We start from the raw sequence: 15,592 nt of genomic DNA, 5'->3' as shown, positions 1-15,592 counted from the left end.
GTTTTCTAAGACTTGCAAAGAAGCTGCACTTGGAAGAGAATGTGTGAGTTGTTGATTCTGCGTTCAAAGAGCTTGGTTGTAGGCAAAAAACTTTGGTTCTTCTGGTATCTTTGAGAGAGATGCTAATTTTTATCTAATTTTAGTAATAACACGTCTTGGAAGTAACCTGCCCCTATTCATCTCATGCAGAGCTGTTGAAGAAATATCCTACATATATAATTTATATATATACTTATGTATATTATATATTTATATTCTCTATACATAAAGCTCATAAGAGAAAGTGCAAAACATACTTTTATAATAAGTTAAAAACTAAATATAATCAGCTTCTGTAGAAAACAGTATTTATTTAATTTGTATTTATGGTTACATATATTTTCTAAATAATTTTTAGAAGTTACATTTAAAAATACAATAGAATGAATTTCATGCAGAGGAAGAAATGGAACAAGTTCAAAAAAATAAGGCAGTAAATTTCATCATGAGGCTTTTTCTAGTTGCTTTAAACAATCTCATTGTTAAAATCCGTATAATGTTCAGATCAGTGAATAAGTGAAGATGTATGATGTATCCATTTACAGACATTTAACTTTATGTCTTCTGTGATAGATAGGAATTAATATATTTTTATCATTGGGCAAAAATATAAACTACATTTGAGTGTTTCTTCTTATGGACCATTACACCGATTTCTAAAATGATGTATGTACATGTAAATTTTATCAAATAATAATTAATCTTTGAGCATTATTTATCTCTAACCATTATTTCAAGGACTCAGCTTATTTACTTATTTATGGGCTCAGACATCTGCAATGTACATATTTGCTCATGTTGATACCACCTTGCTTGTATTAGAAATTCATTAAAAATGCATTTCTCTGGTTAAAGAACTACTTTCTCATTCTTGTTTGAATATTTTTTCTTACTAGTTGATGAACATTGTTGTTGACTTTACAGTGAGAATCAAAGTTGCTTAGGAACAGAGCATATTTCTTTGAATTTTCAAGTATTCAAAACACAGTGTTTGATATACTTTACGTAAACCTGAAGACACATTTGCTGAACCAGCAGCAACTCATTAAATAATGGAGGCTGAGAAGCAGAAAATACAGTTTTTGAGATTAGTTTTCCAGTTTATAATTATTCTTAGGCATGACATATGTATTTCCAAAGTTAAGTAAAGAAAGAAAGTAAAGTCTCAAGCTCAGGTTATTCCCATGGTCTCTCCACTCCTATGTCCGGCATTAAATCCTTAAGTACTGGCCCCATTGTTTGCATGTCTATTATTTACTCCTACCTTGCCCCCATTTAATTATACTAATCATATTAAACAACATCATCTGCGTTTTGTAAATGAAATTAAAAGTGCTAAGAGACATTGGGCCATACACAATTTTTCAGGAAATTGAACCTAATGATGGCTTAATGCAGCATCCATGTTTCTGCTAATCTTCTCATTTGCTTTCCATAAGGGCCTGTCCCCAGGATTGATTGCCACTGTGTAAGCTGATCCTGAGAACTGGGTGGTGGAGTTTGCTCTGTCAGGACTCCAGGCACCATCATTTCCATGAACAATACTAGAGGCATATTGAAAGTTTGGACACTAGCTTTCTGACTGACATAGTTGGTCTAGTCTTTAAGAAAAGGTCAATTTTCAGATTCCTATTTTTTCTAGTGCTGAATTTTTCCATGTTCTCCCATTACATGCTCAAAATTATTGAAATCACAGATTACCTCGATCTTTAGCTGCATTCTCAAATATTATCATGTGAATGGTCTATTTGTACAAAACATATTCATGCATCCTTTTGCATCTTTGCCAGAATAAGAAGAACTATCTACTCCAGTAAAATTATGGAAAATGGTGATTTTTTTAATATACATCTTCCTATGATGTTTTGGCTTTATTTAGATTGTTTATGGTACGTTTAACCAGTTCAAGGATGAATAGCTCAATTCTCTCTTAAATAATTGCTTCTTTTCCACTTTTTGCTTAAGGTCTTTGCAAAAAAAGGTAATCAAAATGGCTAGATCTTAATTATGTGTAAGACCCATAACTAGAAAATAGAATTCTTCCTTCCAGAAATGGGAATTTTGAAGAACCATGACAAGAACCGCATGAGTTTTAGCTCTTCATCCCAGATGGTCCATAACATAACTGTTTGGTGTCCTTGCCTTAAATGCTCAAATAGTCCTGGCTTTTGCCTCCTGTCTTTTCTCATATCTCATTCTTCAATTCTGCTTTTCATTCCTGAACTTTTCCATGAATTTGCATTAAATTTGTTTTCCCTGTTTTGCTTTTGTCTTTCTTATTTTAATTTCATTTATTTCTTCATTGCTTTATTCAATATTACGTTTAAAGCAGCATATAATGCTAAATTTAGTTTTATTTTCATTTTAATTAAAATTTTTCCATTTTTCTTTAATGATTAAATTACAATATTCTCATAAGAGTGTAATAATTTAGGAACATATTTGATTTTTGCATAGATTATCAGGGTTTTCTCAGGTTTGAACCCCAGGTCTTGAAAAATATCTTCTGATAAGTTTTATTGAGATTCTTACCTTATTCAATTCCTCTGAAAATAATTCCCTGATTTCTCTAGGGTAAGCCAGACCCTTTTATCAAATATACTTGAAGCCCTGGAAACTATCCTTCTATTCAGTACATTAAATCATGTTATCTGTTTGTGACTCTTCTCTCCTCTTGACTGTATAGCCCAAGGAGTTGGCAACATATTTATCTGGTAAACTTGGAATTCAATTTCCTAAACTCAGCTCTTAAACTCTCACAGGAGGTACACATAAAACATTTTTTAGAATAATAAAATAGTAAGTAAATAAATGATATCTGGACTAGTTTACATCTCTCTATGTATTAGATGTGGTTTCAAATCCAGAATTGGGTTCATTGGGATATATCAAGTGTATATAGATTCCCCAATATATCAACAAAACTCTATTCTGTACAACCCTTGTACCATCAATGGAAGTGTTTCTATTGGTGGTGATGTGTTTGAGTTAGGAGGTTATTTTTATATAAGAAGATCTCTTTTTTATTTTTTCTTTGTCTCTATATAATTAGAAGTAGAGGGATTGTCTCATGTTTTAATACATAACCCAGTAATGTAAATACATGGTTAGTTTTTTTTATTTTAGTTAAAGACACAGAACTTATGATAGCAATAGCTAAGAGCAAGTGAACCATCAACAGACCTATTTCAGTTAGTTCACAGAAAGCATATTTTAACCCAACTCTTGTCTTACTGACTGTTAAATTAAGAACTTCATAGCTGAAACTATGTATGTACACATGTATGTGTGCATTAAATGTGTATGTATCATTCATGTACCATATCCTTCCATCCATCTATCATCACCTAAATCTCTATGAAGAAAAGTGATTTTCCTATCTGACACAATTTAAAATATCAAAGTAAATATTGTCCTCATAAATAATTCTATTTTGCCAAATGACAATGTAAAGCTTTGTTGGAAAGTATACATGTATTTGATACAACTTTATGTGTGCAAAATATACTGTCATCTGAGTCTGACAAACATATTTAAAGAGTGTTGCATAAATCCATAATGTGGCTCCCTTAAGGCCCTCTCACAAATATCTCTTTTATCCCCTAGATCTTGTTTGAGGATTCCCCTGAAAGGAATGGAGCATGTCAGACAAATTAAATGAAAGGAACAGATGTAGATTAAGAGTGATGTACATTCTAAGCTGGAACTTTTAATTTCACTAAATATTATTTTTCAATATTCACGATCACATTATATTGAAATGTTGCAGCTTCAATTTCCTCCACTATTTCATTTTATAAAATCTTTGTCTCCTCTGAGCTCTTAAGGAGATGTGAGCTTTAAATCACATTGACTTCACCCTATGCAATTTACATATGTTGAAGAAATAAAAGCCTTTTCAAGAGTCACCATGGGGCCAGAGGGGCCTCAAAGGAGTATTAAGACCTTGAGTTTTATGTGAGCTGCCTCAAACACAAACCACAAATCCTCCCTGAGGAATACTAATGGCTTTTGTGTACAGTTACATTTTCTTGTGATTTTTTAAAAAGTTGTGTGGCAGCCCATGCATAAAACACTCTTTGTGCTGGTGACTGACCAAGGTGACTCCAGCTCTGAGGCAAAAAGGCAGCTTTGCAGGGGGTGTCATTACATACACCAAAATCATTACATTATTACATTAACATCATTAGTGGATCCTTGGAAGGCTATAAACCAGGGCATACTAAATCTGCAATTCATATTTCCATGAAAATTTATTGATAAGCACACTTTACATATCTAAAATATAGTTGGGAGTTATGTCTTTTGTAGGTAACAGTGAATTCACACTGCTATCTTTTTTCACAGTTCTTTGGCTCTTTTGATTTTTGTGGCTAATGACTGAACCCAGAGCCTTTCACATACTAAGTACACACTTGGTTATTGAGCTATATAGCCAACACCTATTCATTTTTGAGATCATGGACTTGGCTTTAAATATTGACAGAATTCATCACCAGAGCTCATAAAGTTAAAAAAATGATGATGTTCTAAAATGACCTATGCCCTGCTTTTATATTACATTTTTCTTATATAATTTATATGCCACTATATGGTTCAGGAAGGTTTGATACATGATAGAAAGCCAAAGAAGCAATAAGAAATTCTCAGTGATAATTTATTTGGGATTATATGGGGGTCTGCCAAACCAAGAAGTTCATGAAAGCAAGGAGGAATGACACACTGTCTAGTAAACAAGACTTAATCCCTCGTTCTCAAATCTATATACCATATATCACTTCAGAAGTTAAAAATAAAGATAAGTAAGCCTGGCCTGTGGCCTAAGTAGACTGAATTGAGGTCTCTATGACTACACTATCTGACACAGAATCCACTAGCCACATGATCCCATGAAAATTTTAAAAGGTGATGAATATGGACAAAATACACATTGGATTTCAAATATTTATTCTGAAACTGACACACTGACAAAGACTGTCTCTTTGGCCAAGTTTCCAGTAGACTCTGCTCACTTTTTCAGTTAGACCTTGTCCTTGAGCCCTGTCCTTAACCTGCCAAGCCCAGTTTGAATAACAATCCTGCTAAGTTAGTTTAGCAAGAATCCTATCACCTCTGAGAGTTAACCACTCTTGATACTTAGTTCACCTTCCAACCTTGATTTTCCAAGTCCTTGGGCTCCCTTTAATGAGAACTTTCCCTAACTTTGATGTCTCCTTTTAGTAATTTTCTATCCACTGACCCCTTTATTTTGCTCATTGGCCATAAATTCACAGCTATCTGCTGTACTGAGAGTTGGGTTCAGACTCTCTTCTATTGCAATAATTTTGAATAGTATATGTCTTTTTCTCTTTAACAAGTTTCCAGGGAGTAAATCATGTTTAATGATATAATTATATGTTAAAAATAAATATATCTGGAGTATATTGGGTTAAATAAAATGTATCATTAAAATTAATTTTTACTGTCTCTTTTTCCATTTGTCTAAGATGAGTCTTAGGAAATTTGAAGTTACACATTTGACCTGCATTATATTTTTAGTACCTAGTGCTGCTCTAGTAGGCAGGTTGGTGCCCTCATAATTTAGCAAACAATCCACATGATTAGGTGTGCAGTCAGGATTGTGACCCCTAATCTCTAATCAAACTATCACAGAGAATAAGCATGATATACCTAATATGCAAATATTACTGATATTATTGTATCATAGACTTGATGATAGGATTTTATCCTTATTAATTTGCAATAGCAACTCTACATGGTAAATACCATTAGTATCCGCATTTAATGCATGGTAAAATGAGTTGCAGAGTGATTAAAAAAAAAAAAAAAAAAACCTTTTCCAAGGTTATAGTTAGAAAAGAATTAGGATTCAGAGTCAGGTAATATGATTTCAGTTCATGTTGTCATTTATTCTCTCCTACTGGATACATATACAATAGATTTCTGCCCTCCAATGAAGGTTTAAGTTCCCAAAGTTTTATCATACGTAGTCAACATAATCTGAAAATATTAAATATTTCAGATATTAAAAAGCCATAAATTTTAAGTTGTGTTCTGTCTGAGTAGCATGATCATAGTTCACACTATCATCCTGTGTCCTGACCAGAATGTATGTTAACCCTTTGTCCAGCACATCCACACTGTAGATGGTAGCCACTCATTACTAGTCACCAAGTAGTCATGTTGGCCTTCAGATTGACTGCCATAGTATCACAGTGTGGCTTTTAAGTAACGCTTATTTTACTCAATAATGACCTCATGTATAAAAGTAGTAATGCGCAAAGAAGAGACCAATTCATAAAACATGGGAAGGCAGATTAACTATGAAACTGTAAAGTAATGATGCAAAGTACACATACAGAAATCATCGTAAATATAGGGTTTGGTAATATCCATGGTTTTAGGCATCTGATGGAGGTCAGAACATATTTCTCACCAACAACATTTAATTACTATATACAAGAAAGATTATATGTAGCTGATTTTCTAATTTGAAATATCAATATTAATAAAACCATTATGAAATATCATATGCCCTTTCATATATCATTTTAAAGCCACCTTACACAAATAGATATATGATCAAAATATATGCTGAATGTTTAAATTATAAATTTTTTTGCAGTAAGACGCATTATTAGTAGTAGTCTTCAAAATCTTCCCTCTCACTTTGAGCATTATTTTTGAGCATCATTTATCCCATCATTTTTGCCACTTTTTGAGTAATACTGAAAGCATTCTATGATGAGGGTCTTCGTGAGGTATGATCAAAAGTACAATGAATTCTGTTGTTGCATGTCATCCAATGGAAAGGCAGGCTGGTAAAAATATTATGGCATGTTCTCATCCACCTTGTGCACCAGATCTGGCACTATGCAACTTCTTAGTCTTCCCTAAAGTAAAAATGACCATGAAATGTACACAGTTTCAATTGCCACAGCACATCAGGGTAGCCTTAATGAAAGAGAACTTTACAATTGCTTTAGAAAGCAGTAAGAACAAGAAGATAAGTGCGTTTGAATTGAGGAAGGGTATTTTGAGTCATTTATGTCTTTACAGTCACAATTATTATTTTAAATTTAAACATTTGCTCTATTTCCCAGTTCCTTACGCGTTGTCAATTCCTAGACACTATATAAATTGGTAGTATTACTCCCATTTTATCGATTAAAAGACAAATGCTTAGGAGAATTGGATGCTCAGACACAGCCCAATATTGTATCAGAAAACATTTCATGTATTCCTCTCATAACCTTTGGCCTGATAACACTGTTTCCAAATTTTCTGACCCCATAAATATCGTAGCAAATGACCAATTTAGAATACTCTTGTACTTGAGGTATAGTCCATATATTTCATCTGACTCATATCATAGGCCTATTGGCAAGGTATCTATTGAGCCAGCTAGTTCAAGGATTAATACTTGAATCTTTCCATAGTGTTAAGTTCAGTGTGAACTTGGCTTAGGAACATGAAAAGATGTTGGAATTGTCAAATACAGAGTTCAGTGTATAAGGGATTGGTTGCTAAAATATCCTTTACAATGTCATCCTTCTATATTTGGGAATTTTTAATGCTTTTAAAAGTATATGTGTAATATAATATCTCTGCAATCTAAACTCAGAAATTGTGACTATGCCAGGATATCTCACCTTTGCCTCTAATTCCCAACATGTTATCATTATTCTACACACTGCTGATGCATTCAGAACAGAGGCAAGATGATGTATAAATATATGATAGTAATCATTTGTAGAAGACCATTTCAATGATAGCCTGAGATGCTGATTATCCTTAAAATATTCTTTATACTGCACTATCTGTAGTTGTAAACAAGATTCACAGTTTTGATGAGAATGAGGCATTGGTTGTTTTTGTGTACAAATGCACCTCTCCCTGGCTTCTGTTCTCAGCACTCATTTTCATTGTCCTTGTTTTTAGTGTCCCTGTAACATTCATAGAATTACTAGACACTTCTTCTTGCAGATGATGTTATTGGAGCCAATGGTGTAAGCTCGGGCCATGTGCTGTAACTGAAGAAACATCAGCTTTGGCACCAAATAGCCATAATTTACTGACTCCAGAGTGACCTGGGTCACATAATTCAACATTTATCTACTTAATTACTTCATTTGGGAAATAAAGAAATATAAATTACTTTTCCATTTGTAGGAATTAGGTAAAATTTGTATAAAAGTAACTGAGCAGGATACAAAGGTCAGAATAGATAGCTAATAAGAGTGGAGATTCAATTTGCTCTCTCCTTTCACACAATCCCTAAGAGAAACAATGCACTTTAACAGATCCACAACACACACACAAACACACACACACACACACATACACACACACACACACACACACACACACACACACACTGTTCCCAAGAGGGAGTCACATCAGATATTATACCCTAGAAGGAACAGAGGCCAATAAAACCCCTAATGCTTCCACAGGGACAATTCTAACACCTACAATCAATCCCCAAAACTGGTTACTCAAAAACTATCCATATTCTGAGTTACTTTTCAAAGGCAAATCATTGCCACTCCTGCCCATGTGCTTTGCCTTTATTTACCAGATATGCTTACATAACTATGGTTGCTACCCATCAGCCACAGTCATATGGCAGAGAATTTTTACTCATGATCATTTTGCCCAGAAGCCAGCTACTTTCCTGAAGCCTGTATTTATCAGGGAGCCTCCTTTCACTTTTACCTATAAATTGCCTGTGTGGTTATGGTAGCCAATTTATGCCAAATCTTTTCTTAAATATTTTTTACTTACAGGTTCCATGCCAAATCATTCCCAGCAGGTAAATGGAACAGAGGATTCTCTGGACATAAGTCTCAGAGAGTGAGTCTATCTGTCTGGTAGATAGGAAAATATTCCCCAATCTCTTCCTATTTAGGCAGTTTCCAGAAATACACTTACTACTACTACAAACTTAGTCTGATACAGAATGTGTGGCACTACTTGTTGTCTATGAATTTACATCTTTCAGAGAGAATGGTAACCTAGTATAGGAGGATTATTTCCTAAACCTAATCTTTCTGAAATTTCATCTGCTGGCTGATTGTTCTGATCCCATCACCTGAGGTCAGTGGTGAGGCTGCCCATACATGGAGGTTTTGCTGAGCCAGATGATCCCAGCTGACTTTACTCATATGTCTGGATGTTAATATTTACAGTTGCTGGAGCCAAATTTTGCATATTAGCTCCATACGTGTGGTCTCTTGGCATTTCAGTTGAGCCCAGGTTTGCTCCCAGTAGTGTTCTGAGGACATCTACAATAGGATTTGGATAGAAGTAACGAGTGCCACTTCTAGGCTTGAACATTATTCTTTCCATGATCTCTTCACTTTTCTTACTTGCCAGAAACCATACATGGTGATGAGTCAGTTTCACATCTAATGATGCCATTCAACTGTGTATCTTATTAGTTTCTAAAGGGAAGTTGGGCCCTTGAATCATTGTGAGTAGTGCAATTAACCTACTCATCTGGCCTGATCTACCCAGCTCAATTACCATAGCCAGCCATAAATAACTCCTTCCATCTTAACCTGCTGTGTGTTGAGTCTATTCATACCCTGGAATAAATCCACTGTGAACTATTTTAGTGGCAAACAGGAAGATAAAGCCAAAGGTTAGAGTGCCTGTAATGTAAAAACAAAATGTAGAACACACTTCACTTAATAGTTCAAACTGAAAGAGTCCACCTGAAGTACTTGCATATAGGTTGAGGAGTTTAAACAAAATAAGAGGAGTAACACTATTTCTAAAGTTGAAAAGCATATATGTAAGGTATTTGCCTTATATAAATAACTGGTAACTTCCAGAAACTATATGCCAATAAGATGGACAACACAGAAGAAATGGACAGATTCCTAGATACACAGGAATTACCAAAGTTAAATGAAGAAGACCTAAAAATTCTGAACAACCCAATATCAACCAATGAAATTGAAAATGTAATTAAAAACTTATCAACTAAGAAAAGCCCAGGCCCTGATGGCTTCACTGCTGAATTCTACAAGACATTTAGAGAGGAACTGCTGCCACGACTGTTTAAACTCTTCAATGAAATTGAAAGGGAAGCAATACTCACAAATTCATTCTTGGAAGCAAGCATCACCTTGATCCCCAAAGCAGAGAAAGACCCAACCGAAAAGAAGAACTATAGGCCAATCTCACTAATGAACATAGATGCAAAAATCCTTAATAAGATAATGGCAAACAGAATGCAGAAGATCATCAAGAAGATCATACACCCTGATCAAGTGGGATTCATCCCAGGAATGCAGGGATGGTTCAATATATGCACATCAATCAATGTAATACACTATATCAGTAGAGCCAAGGACAAAAACCATATGATTATCTCCATAGATGCAGAAAACGCATTTGACAAAATCCAACATACATTTATGATAAAAACCCTACAAAAAATTGGAATAGATGGTCTCTACCTCAAACTGATAGAAACCATCTATGAAATACCAATAACCAATATCATACTAAATGGTCAAAAACTGAAATCCTTCCCACTAAAATCAGGAACAAGACGAGGATGTCCACTATCACTGCTCTTGTTCAATATAGTTCTGGAAACATTAGCCATGGCAATTAGACAGGAGAAAGAAATAAAAGGAATAAAGATAGGAAATGAAGAAGTCAAATTGTCTTTATTTGCAGATGACATGATACTCTATAGAGAAGACCCCAAGAACTCCACCAAAAGTCTTCTAGACTTAATAACCAAATTCATTAAAGTAGCTGGTTACAAAGTCAACACAAAAAAATCAATAGCTTTCCTCTACACCAATGACAGACTCACTGAGAGAGAAATAGGGCAAATAATTCCTTTCACAATAGCATCCAAAAAACTGAAATATCTAGCAATCAATCTAATGAAAGAAATCAAAGACCTCTTCTATGAAAACTATGGCACTCTGAAAAGAGAGATTGAAGATGATATCAAAAAATGGACAGACATCCCCTGTTCCTGGGTAGGAAGGATTAATAGAGTGAAAATGGCCATTCTTCCAAAACTGCTATATAGATTTAATGCAATTCCAATTGAGATCCCAGTAGCATACTTCATGGACCTTGAGAAAACAATCCAAAAATTCATTTGGAACAAGAAGAGACACAGAATAGCAAAAGCAATTCTAGGTAACAGAGACATGGCAGGGGGTATTAAATTCCCCAACCTGCAACAATACTACAAAGCTACTGTGATAAAAACAGCATGGTACTGGCCAAGAAACAGACCTGAGGACCAGCGGAACAGATTAGAAGATGCAAAATCAGCGCCAGACACACTCAGCCATCTCATCTTCAATACAGGAGCCAAACACCCTCACTGGAGGAAAGATACCCTTTTTAATAAATGATGCTGGAAAAATTGGGCTTCAACTTGCCAAAGATTAAAAGTAGACCTGTATCTCTCACCATGCACTAAACTAAAATCTAAATGGATTAAAGATCTAAATATTAAAATAGAAACTCTGAACCAGTTGGAACAGAGGTTAGGCAGAACCCTTGAAGACATCGATGTAGGAAAAGATTTTATGAACAAAACCTCAGTTGCCCATGAACTAGCACAAACAATCAACAAGTGGGATCTCTTCTTATTCAAAGGCTTCTGCACAGCAAGAGAAACCACCAGCAGTGTGAAGAGACAACCCACAATGTGGGAAAAAATTTTCACCAGCTCTTCCTCAGACAAAGGTCTACTATCTTGAATCTATAAAGAACTTAAAAAGATAAGACCTCCTTAATTTAAAGACCCAATCTGAAAATGGACATCTGACATGAACAGATGTTTCTCAGACAAAGAAGGAGAAATGGCAAATAAATACATGAAAAAATGTTCAAGATCACTGGTCATTCGAGAGATGCAAATGCAAACAACTCTGAGATTCCACTTCACTCCTGAAAGGATGGCTGCTGTTATGAAATCAACCAAAAACAAATGCTGTTGGGGCTGTGGGGAAAGAGAAACCCTGCTCCACTGCTGGTGGAAGTGTAAACTGGTGCAACCACTGTGGAAATCAGTATGGAGATATCTCGAAGAACTAGGACTAGAATTCCCATTTGACCCCACTATTCCACTGCTGGGGATCTTCCCCAAAGAATTAAAAGAATCATACCACAGTGATATATGTGCGCCCATGTTCATAGCAGCACAGTTTGTGATAGCTAAAACTTGGAAACAGCCCAAATGCCCATCAACTTCAGACTGGATAAAGAAAATGTGTTGTTTTTTTTATAAAATGGAGTACTACTCAGCCATAAAAAATGAGAAATTAGAGACATTTATAGCTAAGTGGATGGACATTGAGGCGATACTCTTAAGTGAAATAAATAGGACAGAGATGTTTAAATACTGAGTAGTTTCTCTAATGTGAGAAACTGAAAGTGTAAATAAGGACTAAAATGTATAATAGGTAATGTGAAATAGGAAGAAAAGGGGCAAAGGGGAAGGAAGTGGGAGGGCTAGGGGAAAGGATTGAAGGGAATGGGATTAATATGAGAAAATGGAAAAATAGGAACAAAATCTTTGTAAATAGGGAGGACTGGAAGGGTTGAAGGGAGGGCTGGGCAAGGGTGAAAAACAAGAACCAAGAGAGACTATGTAAAGGTGCAAATTTCCAATGATGAATGTCATCCTATTGTATACCTAAAATGTACCAATGTTTAGAATGAATAATCGATAATGCAAAATAGGAAGAAAATGTCCAAAGAGGTAGGGGTAGTGGGAGGGGCAGGGGAAATGAAAGAAGGGAAAGGAAAAATGCTGAGAAATGGAAATAAATTCTTTGTAATTAGGGAAGGGTGGAGAGGGTGAAGGGAGGGCTAGGAATGGGGAAAAAATAATAACCAAGATGCATTATGTAAAGATACAATTCCGAATGAGAAATGTAATTGTGTTGTAACCTACAATGTACTAATAAAAGAATTTAATAAAAAAAATAAATAAATAAATAACTGGTACCTTTGAATATTAAAATTAAAAAACAGCATAAAAACCTGAGCTATAAGTTTTTCTTATGTCAAATCAAAACTACCATTCAGACTCTGAAGTATTAAAGAGAATATTGATTACTGAATTAATTTTACCGTTTCCTTTACCCTTAACTGTGTGTATTACATGAGTGAGGCAATTGCAACTTATATGTTTTACATGATAAGTGAAGGAGGAGAGTTAGGAGATAGTATTTGAATAGCACATAAAGGTTGTCCTCTTCCTCTGAGGTATAATTACCTTTGATGATTGAGTCAACTTTACTAGAATCTTGAGTGGTATTTAAGTACTATTTTGAAGGGTTTTAGAAATAGTCTCAAAGTTACCTCTAGGAAGGAAAGAACTTGATATAGGGTAGAGATCTCCTGTTTTCTCACAGTGATAGCAACTCATTCTCTGGAGGCCAAGTGAGCTAAATCTAGCCTATCTAATTTATTAACTAAGACACCATTGCAGTGGGAGGAAAAAAGGATCCTGGAATTTGGTAGGGAGAAATGAGTTAGTGGTGAATTTGGAAATAGATACATATTGTTCAGTGGTCACCACAAAACGAAGAGCAAAGAGGATTTTGCTCTCTGGGTAGAGACCATCATAAAATACTTTAAAATTTATTTTTCTTCATTTGGAAGTGCTTCCATGGTTTTCAATTCCAGTTTTCTGACTCATGGTGTTTCTTATTAATCTCCCCATTGTGCTTATTTATCTAATTAGCTCACCTTCCTTCCTGTGTTCCAGTTTCTAATAAGCTTCTTTTTTTACAGCTCACTGGATATCCAAGAATTTCTAGCAGTAAAAAAATTGAGTTTACACATGAAGTATACTAGAACAGAAAGGAATTCAGACTCTGAATTGCAACTACTTCATTCTACAGATGATGAAATTGAGGTTGAGATATGCATAGCTTTGTCTAATCTCATTAAATAAGGTGCACCTGAGGAAAGACTAGATCAGGGCCAATAAGAAATGATCAGCAGAAGTATATTATCACCATAAAGCCTCCACTGGCTTCTCCCTACTTGGTATCCTTCTCCATTAGTGAACATAGCCATGAATGTAATATTTGCCAGGGACTTCTCCAATATTAACACTCAAGAGAAGTAAGCCCCTTCCTCATTTTAAAGAATAATTTGGCTTTTAATTTTCTATAGATAAAAGTGATTGGAAAATTAAAAGCAATATAAAAATATGATCCCGATGTTTGTCTCTGTGACTTCAGTTGTTACTTATTTTAATGTAGCCAAATCCTGTCCATTCACTACAGCCCTCCACCAGAGAGCCATCGTGAACTATTCTAGAATAGTTTCTTCTGTTCTTTAGTTCTTAAATTAGAGGGAACGCTTCACTTCTCCTTTGACAATAAAATAACATTTTTTTTCCTGCTTGCGAGGCTTTTCAGTTTTTCCTGTGATTATCCTTTGACTTTTGTATCAATCTACAATATATTTCTCTGAGCCAGAAGCCATGTCTTATATCAGGCATTGATTTCTCCATAAGCCAGGAGTGGAGAAAGCTTGCATTTGTTGAGTTCTTATAATGTGCCGCTTACTCTGCCAGGAATTTTACAGGTACCATTTCATTTAACCTTTATGAAAAACCCTTTGAGGTAGGACTTACTACCCCCATTTCACATGAGAGGAAAACTGAAAAACAAAAATGAGATGAAGAAATTTCACCAAGAACTAAAATTTATCAAATTGATAAAATGGTCATCTAAACCAAGATTTCCTGTCCTCTGACATGTTCTTTGCACTATTAATGTATTTTGATGTCCACAAAATTCAGCATATGGTAGGATCATAATAAAGTCTTTACTAAAAGAATACATTATTTCAGAATTAAAAATGAATAGAAATACATACACAATATACATGTACACATGGACTATTTATACCTGTGGAAATTTATGATTATAAACTTTCAAACATGGTTAAGTTTTTAAATAAGAATTTATTTCTATATTTTTGGATGGTCGACGTTGTATGTTTAATTATTACTGTTGGAATGAGCAATTTCAAAATCTGTGTTGTGTATCTAATTAATATGTTGAAATGGAAAAATACACTCAGATAAGATGCTAGGCAGTTCTCAGAGAATCATTTCCAGTCACTTCATGCATTGCCTAAGAATAGTTTTCTTTGCAAGAGTTAACACAAAGCCCATGACACAGACACTAAATCTGAAAATTTGTCCTTAAAGAACAACTTGGATGCACCTTAAGGACATACTCTTTTTGTTTGTTTGTTTGTTTTGTTACCAGGGATCAAACTCAGGATCTTGTGCTTGCAAGTCAGGCAGTAGCATCACTGAGCTAAATCCCTGCCCCACCTTGAGGCCATACTCTTAAGTGAAATAAATAGGGCACACATGTGTAAATAATGATTGTTTCTCTGGTGTGAGAAACTGAAAGTGTAAATGAGGACCAAAATGTATAATAGATACTGTGAAAAAGGAAGAAAATGTTCAAAGGGTTAAGGGAATTAGGGAGGGTGGCCAGGGAAAGGAAAGAGGGGATGGGAAAAATAA

This window comes from Heterocephalus glaber, unplaced genomic scaffold (genome assembly GCF_053883595.1).
Source record: "Heterocephalus glaber isolate CG9 unplaced genomic scaffold, H.glaber_assembly_v1.0 deba00000071, whole genome shotgun sequence".
NCBI lineage: Eukaryota > Metazoa > Chordata > Mammalia > Rodentia > Bathyergidae > Heterocephalus > Heterocephalus glaber.
Note: the sequence above shows the minus strand (reverse complement) of the source record.